This window comes from Sturnira hondurensis, unplaced genomic scaffold (assembly GCF_014824575.4).
Source record: "Sturnira hondurensis isolate 20B ecotype Veracruz unplaced genomic scaffold, ASM1482457v3 Scaffold0016684, whole genome shotgun sequence".
NCBI classification, from domain to species: domain Eukaryota; kingdom Metazoa; phylum Chordata; class Mammalia; order Chiroptera; family Phyllostomidae; genus Sturnira; species Sturnira hondurensis.
In genome coordinates, this window is record NW_028089315.1 from 3,307,611 (window position 1) to 3,326,393 (window position 18,783).

General features: G+C 37.8%; 1 protein-coding gene across 2 annotated transcripts in view; it reads right to left on the reverse strand.

Annotated features, from left to right (window-relative positions):
• PRKG1 (protein kinase cGMP-dependent 1) overlaps positions 1–18,783 on the reverse strand; it is a 1,201,643-nt gene that overhangs the window by 554,076 nt on the left and 628,784 nt on the right. The window lies entirely within an intron of this gene.

Genomic DNA, 18,783 nt, shown 5'->3' on the forward strand with positions numbered 1-18,783 from the left:
GAAGCCCACGTCAATTGTGATTCCACAGATTAAGTTTAACTGAATGTGATCTCACATGAGGGAGAGTCAGGAAGATCAAACAACATCATTACATAACAATGTTCATAAGAATTTTTAAAAGAAACTCAAAATCTACTAGAAAAACAAGAACTATAAAAAATAGCCTGATTTGAAGAAATGTCAAAAATGAATTATAAAAATAAAAAGCATAATAATCAAAATGATCAACTAAATGGGTAATGTAAAAAGCAGATTATATATGCGAGAACGTAGGAAACAAAGAAGATAAAGGTGAGAGGGTCCAAACTACATTACATTTATGAATATTCAAGGGAGAAGCTACGCAATTTGCTAAAGGCCAAGAATTTCAAGAATTGGTGAGAAAGGAATAATGAAAAACTTTCAAATGCCTTCAATATAAGGAACTCTACACACAAAAATATACATGACAGTAAAACCACAGATAAACAGATTCAAGAAAAAAAGATGTTTTTAAAAAAGTGAAACATCACGTAGTACCTTGGATCAAATAGTGTCCCCGAAAATTCATGTCCTTTATGGAACCAACGTGACCTTATTTGGAAATAGGGTCTTACAGCTATAATTAGTTAGGATGATGTCATACTAAAATATGGTAGGCCCTTTATTCATTTTTATTGTTGCCCATATATAGGAGAAGTGAGAGAGATAAAGAGCAGATGGTAACATGAAGATGGGGGCAAAGATCAGAGTGATGCATCTAGAGGTCCAGGAATGCCAAGAACGCTGGCAACCAGCAGAACCCGGGAGAACGGCATGCAACAGAGCCTCTCCCAGAGACTTCAGAGAGAGCAAGGCCCTGCCAACAGCTTGATCTTCAACTTCCAGCTTCCAGAGCTGTGAGAGGATATATTTGTTATTTGAAGCCACCCAGTTTGTGCTATTTTTTTTGGCAGCCCTAGGAAACTAATGCACCCACCAAAAAGGAGCTGCAGTTAGATTGTCAGCCTACAGTTGCTGTTGACGCCAGATGGTGGTGTTGAACATAGCTACTGACTTAGAATTGTGTAACTGGTTTCCTTACTTTAGAATGAAAACAAAATAAACACATCTGTAGATTTTAAAGCAGAGTTTAGCATGAGCAGAGTCCCACTTGTAAAAACATGCTTCAGGAATAAGGTAAATTATCCCATATAAAATCTCTGAGATACAAGAGATGATGGTAAAGAAACAGATACACACACAGGAAATCCAAGTAAACATAAATTGTACAGAACAACAAAAATAACGCTATCTAATTCATGAGTAATTATTAGAGAAAAATACTGAAGGAGGTGATGAGTTTAAATTGTTCAGTATTAATCAGTATTTCTACCCTTCTCCTGAATAAGTTCAATTCTGTTGATTTTTAAATTAATGTTACATTTTAATATTGATAAAATATTGGTAATATATTCTTTTAGTATTGGTAAATATTAAAAGAACAAACAGTAGAAAGAAATAACAATATAAACAATAAAACAGGAATAAATAAACTTAGCTAGAGAAAAAAGCAGGAAAAAATAAAGTTGAAAATAGTACTACAAAAATACTTCTAAGTACCTTAGTAATCACTATAAATATAAATGGATAAAACACACCAGTTGGAAGACAGATTTTCATGTTGAATTTAAAAATATTTCATACATTATTTCAAATGACATAACTACGTCTCAAAGACACATACAATTGAAAGTAAAAGTATGTAAAATATATATCAAGCAAATTCATAGATATATTAATATAAAAATAGATATAGGCTTGAAAACAAAAATGAGCAATTAGAGAGATGAGGGAACCATTCCATAATGATAAAAGGGACAATTAACAAATACAATATAGCAATTCTAAACTCATTCACATCAAGTAATACAGCCTTAATATATATAAAGCAAAATTCAAAATAATTACATGCGGAACTACTTCTAAATAATAGATTTAAAAATTATTTCTGTCTCTAGTAGTAATAGATCAAGTAAGAAAAATATTTATAGGGATATAAAATGTTAAATAACATGATTAAAAAGTTTGAATAACCATAGATAGATCACTGTCCAGAAATTAGAGAATAAGTATTCTTTTATGTTTTAAAGATTTTACTTATTTATTTTTAGAGAGAGGAAGGGAGGGAGAAAGAGAGGGAAACATCAACGTGTGGTTGCCTCTTGCAGGCCCCCTACTGGGTACCTGGCCCACAACCCAGGCATATGCCCTAGACTGGGAATCAAACTGGAGACCCTTGGGTTCACAGGGGGGCACTCAAGCCACTGAGCCACACCAGGCAGGGCTAGGCAATAAGTATTCTTTAAAGCCCACATGCGACCCTTATGAAAACTGACAAATTCTAGGCTGCAAATCAAGGGTCAGTGAATTACCCAAAAAAAGAAAGTATCAGCCATATTCTCTCACCACAATTTAATAAGAAATCATAAATATCGACTGAAGGAATAGAAACATACATTTGGAAAATACATTATATAACCCCTAAATCAATAAACTAAATTTCAAACTCAGTAAGTTAAAAATATACAAATTAGGTGCCATTGTGTTTCAAAATATGCATTAATAACTCCAGTTAACTGTTAGTTTCCCCCTAATATTTGTTATTAGAATCATATTATGAAATGTTATTTAGGTGTTTGATTTCAGGTAAAAAATGAAACTAATACCCCCCTGATAAACTATTATTTTGAGAATAAATGACATAATGTATATATAAGCACTTCCTTCCAAAGCTACCTTCAATTATTTTTGGAATAAAACAGGACAAAACAAAATAGGTACAAGTTAAAGATCTTAGTACTGTCTTTTTTTTTTTTAAGAAGATTTTATTTATTTTTAGAGACGGGAAGCAGGGGAGAAATAGAGGGAGAGAAACATCAATGTGCGGTTGCCTCTTACGCGCCCCCAACTGGGGAGCTGGCCCACAACCCACACATGTGCCCTCACTGGGAATTGAACCAGTGACCTGTTGGTTCACAGGCCACTACTCAGTCCACTGAGCCGCACCAGCCAAGGTGATCTTAGTACTTTCTAAATTGAGCTTCACAGTAATAGGTTAGGATCAACTGTAATTCTTTGTGAAGTTACTCTAAAGCTCACTATTCCTTGTAAAAATGCAAGAGAGAAAACTTAGTTGTGGGTAGATTTGTAATGACCCACATCAGTGAGAAATATGATGACCTGAATGGTTTCCTGGTTTTCTCAGGTCTTGCCATAAACTGAGTATTAACTTGGTCCTTCACATACATTATCATGTTTAATCCTTACCTCTATAAGGTAGCTATTATATGTTTTTCAGTTAAAAAAATGGAGACCTAAAAGGTTAAGACACTTGATCTTGAACACTCTTTCCCCTAAATCTAACCCGGCATGTTCATTATTTTTAACTGTCCATAAATGGGACATTTTAGAAGGGAACTATTTTGTAGACTACTTCTTAATTTAGTTTTATCTAACATTTTCTTTTTATTTGATTGCTGTTACACGTTTTTGGTAAGAATTTCATAAAAGCAGCTTGCCATATAGGGAGTTATATGGTATCAATACATCTTACTACTGGCAATGCAAGTAACTTGGTAATTTAGTTAAGGCGGTATCTGCAAAGTTTCCCATCGTAATGGTACTAATTAATAAGCATCTTGTGGTGGGTGGATAGTTTGAGACTATACAAATATCTTGTTTTCTTTTTAAATTTTTTTTCAATTACAGTTGACATTTTGACCTGTAATTTTAGTATCACTCATTCTAACCAGTAATAGTTATTACAGTGGTATGCCCAAAGTATTTTCTTTTTAATTCCATCATTCCTTTCATATTTAGTAATTAGAATTCTGTTGTTTTTTTCTGTTTACTCATTTATTTATATCCATATGGACTCATGGATATTTATTTATTTGGGTTATAATTCATTACGGTTATTATTTATTTTGTCATTCGGATTGTCCAAGATTTGGTCCTTGGCAGCTCTTTCAAGTTGGCTTCTATGTTCTTTCGTACCGCCACCGCCAATTTGAAAGCATTTCCTTACTTTCTGGCAGTAGGAAAGATGTCAGATCCCTCCTGCTTCCTCCGCACCAGCCCCGCATCACCCATTTCTCCAACACACCCTGGCTCCTGTTATCGGAGCACAGTGTAGAGAAACCAAAATCTGGGTGCTAGATGTACATGTCGATAACCCAACCTATTTTAAGAAATAAAAATACAATTGTATTCTTTTTTTTTTCCTATCCTGGGGCCAACTGTGATATAAGTAATTGGAATGATGGCTGTCGACACGCACAGAGCAGCATCCGTCCAACCGTAACTTTTGGTTGAATCCAGGGACAATATTTGTGTTTGTGCCAGCCGCGGAGGCCTAGGAACACTGGGTTATCTACTCTTGTCATTTGACTTTAATGAAACAAATAATAAAATCTAGGACGTGCTCACAGATCATTTCTATGGAGCCACAATAATACCTTCTATACTTACAAAAAAATATCTAAATTTTAAACCATAACTAGTAGTACAAAATTTGGCAGAGACTCACCCTCATTCTATGTCGTTCCCAATCCAGCCCTGAGTCAGAGACAGAAAGCTAATTTAGAATCATTAACCTGCCAGACACACTTCCTTCGGCACAGCGTAAGTAAGTTTGACTCTGAGGTTTCCTGAGCCAGATTCTGGCCTCCAGCTCATGCACGGTAGACACAATGCTCTTCTCTCACAAGAGCTACAAGCAGAAAAATGGCAACAGATTTGAAATTTCAATGACCTCAGGCGACGTGTTGACCTAAATTTTCTGTCAGTGATTTAAGAGGCATTCAATGGCTCCAGGCAGGCACAGAAAGAGAGCTGAAAAATTCTCCCCATGGATAATCTCAAGCTACTTCAGGGCCAGATTTTGTCTTCAGGTCTCTGCACAGAATCAGTAATGTTTTTGTCTTCGGGGAATCAATAGGACCTCTGAACTGTGAACACAATATTGAGCTCGAAATAGTCAGTGCTTAGGAAAAGACAGATGATGCCAGAACCTGGAGTTCTTTGAAGATTTAGGAAACAGAAAATAGTCAGTCCTTTGGAGATCCACGGAAAGACAAGTAAATCTTAATAAATTTGAGAGGTGTAGACTAGCACATGGACGGGAAGCCTAGAGGAATAAGATTGATACTCAGGGACTAAGATGCTCAGGAAGAAGAGCACTCCTGGTCCTGGAGTCCTTAAAAATAAAAGGAAATCTGATCTCCAAAAACACAGTTTGTGTAATATCGAAATGCTATTCTTTTTCTCAGTGAAGAGTTTTACCTCGATCAGTGTCAGCCATATAATCCTGAGAAACATTATTTTACACAATTCCAACACTTAAGGTAAAAATTTCAAGTTAGAATGAATAATGCATACTCCGTTCTGAATAACAGAATAAGGGCTTTACAAAACTTTTAAAATAATGTCTTCCTGTTATTCTACTTTGATGTCATTTAAAAAAAGAACCATATACTAGATAATATATTTGAAAAGTAAAAGAAACTTTTTGTAGAAATGCTCTTTATTTCCTGAAGCAAAACAATGGCTTTCTTTGATTCTTGAAAAATAAAATGCATCGGTAGGTATACTGTAAACATTATGGACATATTGCTCTGGACGGCAATATATAATTAATTATATTCTGCAGTGTTTACTTATATTATTTTTGCTGTATAAGAAATGAATTTTCACAATGGTTCTACTGAATTATATTTCTCAATAGCTTTTAAAGAGCCTGCCAAGGGACCACAGACTCTGTGTCTGCTGAAATAGTGATGCAACAATTGCCTCTGCTCTGTGGGTGGATTTATAATACGAAGTAATATCCCGGTGAAGCAATGAAGTAGCAGATATTTCACTCTGAGGGTAAATATCCTTTATAGCACATTATTCCACTGCAGTGCTTCTTTGAGGAAGAATAAAGGTGATCTGTTCATAAAACAGCTACTGAGTAAGTTAAGAACAATGGAATACAGAGAAGGCCATTCATTTATATCAAGCTTATGCAGCAAGTATTCTCTCTCTGTTGCCCTTCAAACTACGAGAGAATCTTAAAAAGGAGTCATTTCCATTTAATTCTCAGCGAGTGTCATCTATTCTTCATGTCAGTTTGCTTATATTCTTTCATATGTGTCAAAAGTCATCAAATGGTCTCTACAGTGCTGGGCTCGCAGTAGGGAAAGGGGCCAAAGACAGGCCTGATTTCTATTGGCACCGACATTCCAGCAGGAGAGATGTGCCCTGGTGATACCTGTCAGAATACGCAGGTCTCTTCATCTGCTGAGCAGACATATCTTTAAAATGAGTAAAAGTGCACAATTAGGTGCAGAAGAGAATCTCAGCTAACAAAAGAGAAAAAGCAACATAATACGTGTGCTTTCTATAAAATTTACTCTATGGTGGCATAATGCTTTATTGATTATATGCTCTGTAAATCAGGACTCAGATGATTAGACTAGAAAATATGATCAGCTAGCATTAGTGAAATGGCAAGTTAGCATAAGAGAGATCTTTAAAGTTTTTAATATTCATCAATTGTGTTTGGCAAGGCAGTGCAGAATGACTTCATTGTCAAACAACCAAATCATTTCACACTACAAATAAAGTATCTTGTTATTTTAATTTTTATCTGTTAAAAATTAACTTCCTTTTCTGCATAATGCTTGCTTTAGATTTTTCTGCCACTTAGATTTTAGTTGCTCCATCCATCTCCATATTCACATGTTACAAATTAATTGGGTCCAAATAATGATTCAAGTGGTTAACAAACGTGCTTCATGGGACTTTTTTCTTTTTTGGAAATTTTATTAATTAAAAAAGTTTAAATTAAATGTATTTGGTGGCATTGGTTAATAAGATTATATAGGTGTCCAGTGTCCAGTTCCATGATACATGATATATATTGCATTGTGTGCTGGCCACCCAAAGTAAATCATCGTTTGTCACCATGTATTTGACCCCCTGTACCCTCTACTACCTACACCCCCACCACTCTTGCCTCTGCTGACCACCACATTGCTGTCTGTGTTTCAGTTTTATTTTCCACATGAGTGAAATCATGTGATTTTTGGGCTTTTTCTGACTGACTTTTGTTGCTTGGCTTAATATTCTCAAGGCCCATCCATGTTGCTGCAAGTGGCAGTATTTCATTTTTGCTTATGGCTGAGTAGCGTTCCATTGTATACATGTACCACATCTTTATCCAGTCATCTGTTGAAGTCCACGTGGGTTGGTTCCATGTCTGGTCCACTGTGAATAATGCTGCAGTGAACACAGGGGTGCATATGTATTTGAAAATAAATGCTTTCAAATTTGGGGGGTAGATACCCAAAAGCAGGATCACTGGGTCGTGTGGAAACTCTCTTCTTAATTTTCTGAGGAACCTCCACACTCTTTTCCTTGGCAGCCGCACCAGCTTACATTCTCACGAGCAGGGAGTGAAGGTGCCTTTTTCTCCACGTCATTTCCAACACTTGTTATTAATAGTCTTGTTAATAGTAGCCACTCTAACAGGTATGAGGTGGGATCTCATTGTAGTTTTGATTTGCACTTCCCAAATAGCTAGTAAAGTTGAGCATCTTTACGTATATCTTTTGGCTATTTATATGTCTTCTTGGGAGAAGTGTCTATAGAGATTTTTTGCTCATTTTTTAATTAGGTTGTTTGGTGTTTTGCATGAGTTCTTTATATATTTTGGGATTTAACCCTTTGTTAAACTGTTGTTTACAAATACATTCTCTGATTCAGTTGGTTGCTTTTTTTTGGTTTTGTTGGCTGTCGGGAACTGCCCTGCCTGGTTTCAGGAGCTGTAACCCCTCCTTGGCTAGGGCTGAGTGAGTGATCTTCGGACCATAAGCCACTAAAGGAGACAAAGCTCACCTCCCTGGCAAGAGTGCTGCTTCTGCTCTTTTCCTAACTGGCCTCCAATGCTTGGTCGGTTAGCCAACGATGGGTAAAATTCCCCAAGGAGGGAACCACCTAAGATAGGCATGATCACGCGGAGGCACCAGGGAAGGACTTCAGGGGCTATGGAGAAAGGAGGTGATGGACCCTCACCCCTTGCCTTTGACAAAGCCCAAGTCCTCATTTCTCCGAATTCCTTGGCTATCTTGCCTCCTCTGCCTTATTTAAACCTGAAACAGTGACAGAGGGCAGTGTAGCCCTGTGCTGGAAAGGGCGGGCTCCCGGGATGATCAGGCCTGAGACAGGATATGTAAAATCCTGTGAAGTCTGCTTTGCTAAGAATGCTGTTAGTTGAATGATAAAGGTCCGAGCAGGAAATGAGTTTGTTTCTCAAAGTCTTGTAGCCCTTTAGCTAATAGACCCTGAGTCAGAAGAACCCCAAATAGTTCTTTGTATACTATCTACTGTTTGATCCTTACTGGCTGACAATGATTAATGAGCTTTACCTGTATTCCTGTGCTAATTGACACCCAATACAACCCTGTCCAGGCAGGGGTTGGGGCGCTCTCTTCTTAAGCGAGTTGCCAGGCCGATCCGAGCCGAGGTGCTTCCCACCCTGAGTGAGTAGCCGTGCGGTCCCTTTTCCTCCACAGGACTTGGTAATCCATGTGAATTTGTCTCATGTCTCATCAATGACGCCGGGGGCCCCGAGAGCTGGTGCATGTGTCAGTTGGCAGTTTCTTTTGCTGTGTAGAAGCTTTTTAGTATGATATAGTCCTCTTCATTTATTTTTGTCTTTACTTGACTTTTGAGGAAAAATTAATAAAATATTCTCTAAGACCAAAGTCTATAAGTTTAGTACCTATGACTTAAGTTAGTATAAATGTGAATTTCATGGGATTTTTCTCTTTTAGCCAATATGGGAAGGAGAGGATTCCTGGTCAGAAGTGACAACTGACTTGCATAGCAGACCATTTGGGGATAACATGGATAGACGTGGAGCACAACAACTTTCTGGTACCAATTATGGGTATCTTTTAAAAGTCCACGGGTCAGAGGCAGGGTTAATATATTCTTATAAAACAAAAGAATCCATGCTCCACACTTTTTTATTAAACATCACTCGCACTGTTGCCAAAAATGACAGAGGTAGGCAAAAGTGCATTTGCTGCTGTGCGTATGTAAAAATATATCGTGCAAGAGTCAATAACAATATAAGAACAAATTCTGCATCATGTACTCACAACAGTAAACCTACTTTTGCCAACCCCTGTATAACTTAAATCTCCTAATTACCTTTGAAATAGGTATTGTTCCCTTCATTTTAAAAATTAGAGAATTTAACGATGAGAAAGTTTATGTGCATCAAGTTAGGATTTAAATCAGTCTGCCTGGTTGCAATGCTTTTCCCACTTTTGAACAAAAAACCAGTTGTGAGACGTTTTTAAACCAAGATCCATTTTCTAAGAGGGTATCTCATCGACTCTCAGTTTCTTGACCTTTAAAATGAGAATGATAATATAAAACACCCAGGGTTGAACTAGCAGTTCAGGGGAATAGCAGGAGAACAGATTAAGAGTGCAAGTGTATTCTTAAGGTCTTCAAATGGGTAGCGAGCCATCAGATGTTAATTCCAGGACAGTATCTTAAGGAAAGAGATTCCTCTGAAAGCCTACAGGTACTTACTACTTTTCTCAATAAAAATATTTTTTATTTTTCTGGTCCTGCAAATTAATTCATGAGCGATGGGCCAAACAACAGAAAGAAACATGATTAATTCAATGTTTTTCTACATGAAGGAGGTTTTCTTTACATTACTGATGACACCATGTTAAACTGTGTACTTTATCAAATTGAGAATTCTTTAGTAACCCTGGATTATTCTGCCTTAATTTCAAAGTTTACTTCACTTACAGTAAAATAAAATATAAATTATATGAACTCAGAAAAATGAACCCCCTAGGTAGCTTATCTCGAAAATGTTAATAATGTTTCTCTGTATTTAAACTCACAACAATTTTAGGGATGTAAAACTAAAGGAAAACAAATGACCGATAGACTAATATTCGACAGATGTATTTTCCACCTCTCTTTGAAACGCAGAGCTGATAACTAATTAGAAATCTACTAACTCTCTCTACTGTTTCTACAGTTTAGACCAGTGCTTTCCCAAGACAGAGAGAAAGAGACATAACGAGAGAGAGATAAAAAAGTCATTTTCTAAATAGCTTTAGGGTTGACATGAAATTGAAGAGAATTTTTTTTTCTCTGAGACTGCCATCTTCATTATAAATTAGAGACAGAACCATGAGATGACAGTCTTATGTGAAATGTGCAGAGTGGAGGCTGGCCTTCGGTGGGTTCCTTCAGTTTCCTCACACAGCCATGGCGGCTACACTGTTCCTCAAGCCGGAAACACCTGTACTGTTATTGTTGCTTCTTTCTGCCCCTTTACTTCTCAAATTCAAATCTGCCAATCCATGTCCTGCCAAACCTGATTCCATACCCTCCCTCATATTCATCCTCTCTTCAATTTAATTTCCATTCTTACTGCAAGTGTCCTCATTGCACACCTCTCCTGATGCAGTAGGCTCTACCTGTCAAAATTCGTCATGTGAAAACCAGATCTAATCATACCAGGCTCCTACTCAGAAACATTTGATAGCTGTCTATGTTCCATAAATATAAAACCAGACTTCCTTCTAGAGCCTACAAAGTCTTTCATAAGCCAGACTCAACCTATGGTTCCAGTGTGGCTCCAATATCCCACCCAACAGTCTCCATGCTGACTGTCCCCACATATTACTCCCCAACCCCCAAAGAATCCTGTGTCTGTATTTTTTAACATGTTATTCCTTTGTCTGAAATCTCCTTCCCATTTTCAGCTTCCATCTTTTTAGGCTTAATTAAGATATTTCCACCTCTGAAGATTTTCTTGATCACCCAGTACAAATTTATGGCTGTCTCCAATAGAATATAAAAAGAAGCTAAACATCACTAATCATCAGAGAAATGCAAATTAAAACCACAATGAGATAGCACTTCACACCTGTCAGAATGGCTATATCGATAGATCAACAAACAAGTATTGGCGAGGATGTGCAAAAAAGGGAACGTTCATGTATTTTTGGTGGGACCAGGGTTAGTTCAGCCATTATGGAAAACAGTATGGAGTTTCTTCAAAAAAGTTAAAGGTATAACTACCTTATAACCCAGCAATTCCACTTCTGGGTATTTATCAAAAAAACCCAAAACATTAACTTGAAAAAGTATATCCACCCCATGTTCATTGCAGCATTATTTACAATAGCTGACATAAGAAAGCAGCCCAAGTGCCTATCAACAGACTATTGACTAAAGATCTGGTACAGCCCTGGCCAGTGTGGCTCAGCTGGAGCATTGTTCCATGCACCAAAAGGTCATGAGTTTGATTCCTAGTCAGGGCACATACCCAGGGTGTGGGTTCAATCCCTGGTCAGGGTATGTATGAGGAGAAGACAACCAATCAATGTTTCTCTCATCAATGTTTCTGTCTCTTTTTCTTTCTCTCTCCCCCTCCCTCTCTCTCTTAGAGCAATGAAAAAAAAATGTCCTCAGGTGAGAAAAAAAAAGATGTACACACAGGCAATGGAATATTACTTGGCCATAGAAAGAACAGTATCTTACCATTTGTGATGACATAGATGGCTCTAGAAGGTATTATACTAAGTGAAATGAGTCAGACAGAGAAAGACAAGTACCATATAATTTCACTTTCACGTGAAATTTAAAGCACAAAGTAAATGAACAAAGTAGAAACAGACTCATGGATACCTAGAACATACTGGGAGTTGACAGATAAGGGGAAATTGGGGGCTGATTAAAAATGTGAAAGGATTAAGAAGTACCCACTGGCAGTTACAAAATAATCACAGGGGTGCAGAGTACAGCAGAGAAATGCAGGCAGTGATATTGTGATAGCGATGTCCACTGCCAGGTGGCGCTAGAATCACGGGAGGGTCACTTCATAAATTATATAAATGCTTAATAGCTATGCTATACACTTGAAAGTAATATCAAATAAAATTGGACATTGATTGTCACAAAAAAATAAATTTAAAGAATGTATGGCCACTTCTATTTGCTTCTTGTGTATTTTGCACATACATCTATCACACTTTTAATAGCATGATTATATAATAATTGTACACAAGTAAAGGGAGCTAAGGAGCAGTCTTTTCCAACTATATTCCTCAAACTTATTTTCCCTACATTTTTAATGGCCAATATCTTAAGCCACAATAAATTGAGTCTTACGCCATATTTTTATGTCAGATCACGTGGCACATAATTCACTCTGTGCGTGTTCCTTATGCACCAAAGATAAAAAGAATTTAGTAGGAAATTCTTTGAAAACATTTTTTATTTCTATTTTTCTTCTTGAAAAAGAATCCTCTAAAGACATAAAAGACCATTTCCGCATAACTCACACTGAAAATAATGGTTTTTGGATCAACTATAAGTGGGGGAAATAACTTTTGCATTGCCATCTAGCTGTCCATCGTAAGGTATTTGAGTACCACTGATGTTCCTGACTATGCAAATACAAAGCTGAATACACAGCCCCACATGTTTGGGCTTTTCTTATACATAGAAGTACTCAGTTTGATAAGTCAGCCAAGCACGTTTTGGAAAATCCATTCTAATGACAACAACATCTCTGCTCATAGAATGAAACTTACTCATCTGAATCCTAATATAGCATGGATGTTCCAGTTGAATTAAAAACATTCGTGTTTCCTTGAATCCAAATAAAAATAGAGGACGATGTCAACAGCAAAAGTGAGTAAATAACACTTGTGACAGTAATGAGAGATGTTCTTATAATTAAATACGTTGCAATCACAGAAGCCATGACGCACAGCCAGAACTGCATGCCTCTCTTTTCAGCCCCTGTCAGCCAGAGCATCATCACTAAGCGGACCACAGGCGGGAAGATGTCCAATTAGGGAGCTTAAGAAGGATCATTTTTCATTTCTCATTCTGCAGCGACATGATAAAATTATAAATAATAAAGTTTCAGAATTATTTCAAATGTATTTTGAAATTGCTGTGTGATCAGTTATCATTATTCAAACCAGGGTATCAAGGATAGAATAAGGGTGAGGTGGAAACACTCACCACAAGTGCTTCAGGACTGGGCTGAAGAATGCCTTTACCACTGCTTCAATGATGCTCTGCTTTGTGACTATACCATGATAACCTTCACGTCTGTGATGTCTTTTCACTGTCTTTTCATGTCTGTGATGTAATCCACATATGGCCCATTGTTTACCCCTTCACATTCAAATTCTTTTTTACCCCTCTCCTGCAATTGTTCAGTTTACCAACAGACTACAAAGAATGATGATAACGATAACGGTGGCAGTGCCAATGGTGCTGACGGTGACCATGACTGTGGTGATGATGATAACGATGATAGTTGTTATTCATCAGTTTTGATTTTGACAGGGACTGTTCTCAATCCTAACATCTTCTTCAGTCTTGCTCTGTTTTGTTATTGCTGCCCTCTTGATTCCAGAAACCTTCTCTATCACTCCTTTCTTTTTCAACATTGCCTCTCTGGGAGCTTCTTTGTGATGTATGTCTCTTTACAACTGTTCCCAGAACTCTATTCTTAGTTCTTGGAGGGGCACATCTCAAACTTTGATATGCAGGTATATCATCGGGGGACCTTACTGAAAACGCGTATTCTGATTCTGACTCCGCAGGTCTGGAGTGAGCTCTGAGAGGCTGTACTCCAACCAGCTCTCAGTGTTGATGAGAATAACGATGACCCACACAGTTCACACTTTGAGGAGCAAGGCCCCGACCATGCGTTAACACGGTGGCCGCTAGACACACGAAGCTATGGGACACTGAAATGTTGCTAGTCCTAACTGGCCTCTGCTCTCCATACGAAAACCCTCACCAGAGTTCCATGATCATAGTGAGAAAAAGTGAATATAAAATGTCTCATCAGTATTTTTATATTGATGACATGTTAAAATATTTCAGATATATTAGATGAAACAATAGACAAAAATTTATAGGTTTACTTTATCTTCTCTAATGTGAATAGTAAAAGAAATTAAAATTGTTTAAGTGGCTCACGTTGTATTTCGGTTGGTCAACATGGCTTCAGGCGAAGGCAGGAATTCTAAAGACTTAATGAACTTTAGGATTAAGGATCCATTACTTAATTAATTCTTTCCAGAACCTCTGAAGGGCTCAAGCAAGTTGGTGTTTGTAATTTCGTTTTCCTTAAATAGGACAGTCCAGATTGCACAGGCTTCAAGCCTCATAAACCCGAATCTGCTGCGTTGTTCACACATGAGACAATTTACTGCGAGGGCTTCATCTCCTGATATTGTGCAGAGATGGCTACACCCAGACCCTTAAATTTTCCCTGCCCTTCAGCCTAACATTTCCAACTGCCTGAGTCAGCCCATTTTAGTTATCACATCATCATAACCCTTTAATCTGCCTGCAAACAATTATTATTATTTATGGTAATACTCTCCTTGGGTATTTGCTCATGCTGTTCTCACGAACAGATGGCTCAGAGACTCTGAACCTATAGAAATCCTTTTTATTCTCTAAAGGTTACCTCAAAGCTTATCTCCAAAATGCATCAGACTATTCCAGATCACAGTAATCACTCCTTTAGTACAACTGCAGAAACTGTCATCCTTTTGTGTATTTTTTTCTTTAGGAAATATAGTTATTTGAGATTTTATATATGCTGCTTCTCCCCTGTGTCCACCTGCAGGCTTCAAACCCAACTGTTTTCTAGGACTCTAAGAATATTTAAATTATACAAGCACACATAATGCAAACACCTTTACCCCATATTTTGCTGGGAATGTAAATTTGTAGAAAACCACCTCAAGCAGCCGAATCAAATGCAAAGTGGCCAGGCGGCACCACAGATGTGGAAAATGTCCTGATGATCTCATTCTGAAAACCCACTGCCCCTGCTGCTTTCCACGTTTGTCCAAGAGAGCAGGAAAATGGCTTCTGGTATTGAACACGGAGTTCCCTAAGGCTTGTGTGTCTGCTCCTGCCAGTTACAGCTGACCCGTCATCCGTTCTCCATGTGCCAGCAGCCACTCTCTGCCAACACTGGCCCTGTCTGCCTGGTTCCTCACGCTGTGCCATCTTCCTTCCCCAGGTTTTGGGAAGCCACAGACCCTGCAGTAGTAAGTGTTCCCATAGCCTGTTCACCACCATAAGCGCCAGTGAGAAATAAACACAGATCTCTCCCTTTGGAACGTAAGCTCTGAGACCATCTTGTTTTCCGTTACATTCTCAGCATCACCTTGAATGAACATCGCTACTTTGGCTGGTAGCCTCTAGCTTATTTTCTCTTCACTTGCTCTCTGTCAGAGAACTACTTTTTGTGTCTTTGTACAATATTTTCCAAAGGTCCTGTTACATATTTATCATGTCCCACAGTCTTTTATATTTCATTGATTCCCAGGAATTGATTTTTAAAGTAGTTTGTTTTCTTACATTAGTTTTCTCTCCCTCAGTAGACAGTAGGCTTTGGAAAGGTAGGGTCATATCCTGCATACATTTGAATCCAAAGCAGTATATTATAATTAAAAGCTTTATTAAATGACTTGGATTTAAATCCTGGCTTTACTACCTACAAGTTATTTGACCTAGAATGAACATTTAATCATTTTTAAAGCATCAACTTTTTCATCTGCAAACTGGGTATAAAATAAAATGACCTCACAGGATATTTGGGAGGATTAAATAAATAGTACATAGAAAGTGCCTAGCATAATGCCTGATATATAATAAATATTTGATAAATATTATTTTCTATCATATATATTAATAATGAAAGCACCTCTCAGAGCACCTGAATATAAAAGTTCAATAAGATATTGATAGACTAACCTGAATTTTTCCATATCACAATACATTGGCATATTGGTTTCCATAATTAATTCATTGAAGTTCCTACTATATCCAGGCTTTTTTGGTATATATGTGTGGCATGACACTCACAAACACATATGAGGGGGACCTTCAAAGTGGAATTTATTTATAAAAAATTGTGAATTTATTCTTACATATTTAAACTTAAGTCACCTTCAAAGTATTCTGTATCTGATGCAATGCACCTATTGAAACTATATTTTCCACTGCTCAAACCAGTTTTTGAATTCATCAATTTTGATGCCTTATAGTGTTCTACCATCATTTGCTTTCACCTCTTCCATACTGGCAATGTGTTTCCCTTTGAGAACTTTTATCATCCAGGGACACAATTACAACAACAAAAGTCGCTCAGGACAGATCAAGTGAATAGAGAGGGTGGGGCTTGGGGTTCATGCCGTTTTGGGTCCAAAACTGGTGAAAACTCAGGGAGGTGTGGGCAGTGCATTCATAAATCACTCATCATGAAATGGGCAAACTCATTAAATGAGGTGTTTTTTTTTTTTTTTTAAGATTCTATTTATTTATTTTAGAGAGATGGGGAAGGGAGGGAGAGAGGGAGTGAAGTATCAGTATATGGTTGTCTCTAGCCCACGCCATACTGGGGGCCTGGCCTGCAACCCAGGCATATGCCCTGACTGGGAATCAAACCAGCGATGCTTTGGTTCACAGGCCTGCACTCAATCCACCAAGCTACACCAGCCAGGTTCATTAAATGAGTTTTTTGTGTTTTTTTTTTTTTTTTTAATTTCATTGCAGCTGAATGTAGCCTCTTACACCACCACCAACTAGGACACTGATACAGATGGGTTTCTAGAACATTCACCTAACAGGGCAAGTCTGTACAACAAGAAGCCTACCATCCAGAAGATAATTCCAGTTTTTTTGAGTCTTCCCTCATGTATCTTCTCTACCACCAACTTTGTCATTCTAAACAGGAATACCCACCAGGAAAAAATATATAACTCTAATATGTATTTTAATACCAATTCTCTGGGCTAGCCCTAATCTTTCTAAGAAGATAAAATGAAAATAAGCAATTAAGAAATATAATTTTATAAATGAACACTACACTGAGATAATCAGTTTACTGGGACTGTGTGCCCTTAGAGTGTGGGACATACAGAGGAGAGCAAGCTCTTGTCAACTAGATCAGATCATTAGCTACAACAAGAAATAACATACATTTTTGCCTGCTATGCCCTAGAATAAAAAGCCATCAACACGGTTTAAACTTGTTCTTTGGAGTGAATAAGACTTCAAAAGGGCCCGAGTCCATTTACATATTTAAAGGACAAGGAGATAGCATGGAAAAGGGGCAATGCAAGTATCTAGTCATGCCATCACTGCTCGGTTACCTCGGATGAAAAAGCACGAGAAAGATAACAACAGCACAAACATACAGATTTAAACTATCGCTAGACAATAACTGAGAAACCCTTCGAAGAAAATGGCACATTACAATTTTACTATTAAAGGCAAATTCGGAAGTAACAGAGACCCCACGTGACGCAAACACAAAACTCCAGAGAGGGAGTCGTATCAAGGTTTTAAAAGAAATTCAAAAGCCTCTCAGTGTGTGGTTATCAAGGAAGCCATTTGTACCAACATTTAACTCTGATAAACTGGAAGTCCTTAATGTGTAACAAAGAAAACAGGATGAATGGGTTCCCCAGGCACTAATCCCTTCTGAGGAACTTTTGTCTCATCTGTCTGGAGGCCTAAGATGTTTTCTAATTGACAGAAGTCAAATCTTGCTTGTAGCAGAGGTGGCACCTGGGAGTCCAGGCAGCTGAAGGAAGAGAAAGTACACATTTACCATGCTCTTCTAAAGAGATTATTCTCACCTTTTTGAAGTTATACAGTCCATGCCCTGAGTTGAGAGAAAGAAAAGACTCAAAGGGTTCTTCCCTTCACGTACAGAAACATCAAGAGCAAATCCTGAAATGTCAGAAGGCAGAATGTAAGACTAGATGGGCGCCATCAGGATCAGGGAGAATTTCTGATTCTGTCTCCTCTCCCTGCTCTGATCAATTGCTCTCTTTTTTAAAGCTAAGGCTAATTTTAGAAGATGGGGGAAAGCAGTGAAATAGAGGGGGAAGATGTGGTAAGAGACATCAATAGGATGCAGTATATAGCTCTGGACTAAGATCCTGGCTCTACCATCACTAGCTGTGTGACCTAATCATGCTCCTTAAGTTGGAAGGTTTCGCAATAGAGCACTATGAATTTCCTAGAGGTAAAAGACCAATATCAAACTCAATTACAAGTGCTTTTTTTTTGTCAGAAAAGATATTTACCTTGTATACATGCAGTTACAGGAAAAAAAGAAGACTGAGTATTCTGTTTTATATTTAGTTTCACGCCTCCTAAGACTGAGCTGTCATTAATTTCCACAAGAGTCTATCTCATTACTGAGTCCTCTTATTTAAAAAATGAGCCAAACATTTCATCTCAATGTTTCTATTTTGTTTGATATTTCATTTGCAAAAACATCTGTTGAAATTTCTTTTTCTTTCATATCTTATTAATTCACCCCCCCCCCCAACACTTCTGGGGATGCTTATCAGGTAGGCTAGGAGCCAATGAAGCAGAAACTGTTTTCCCAGAAGCTGAAAGAGGAGCGTCTTTCACTCTGCCCACTGGTATGTTGTCACTTTGTTCCTCAGGTCACAGCAGCTTATGTGGATCTCTGAGTAATTTGTCATTTTGTTGTCTGCTTCAGAATACTAAAGATGTGGGTCAGCTCCGGGCTTTCCTCAGAACAAGGCTTTGGTGCAATTTTTAGACATTGCCGCTGATTGGTTTCAGCCAATGATTGCTGATCCCCCGCCCCCCCTCAAAAAAGTCCTTCAGCAGAAAAAGTTTGAACATTTACTGATTTCC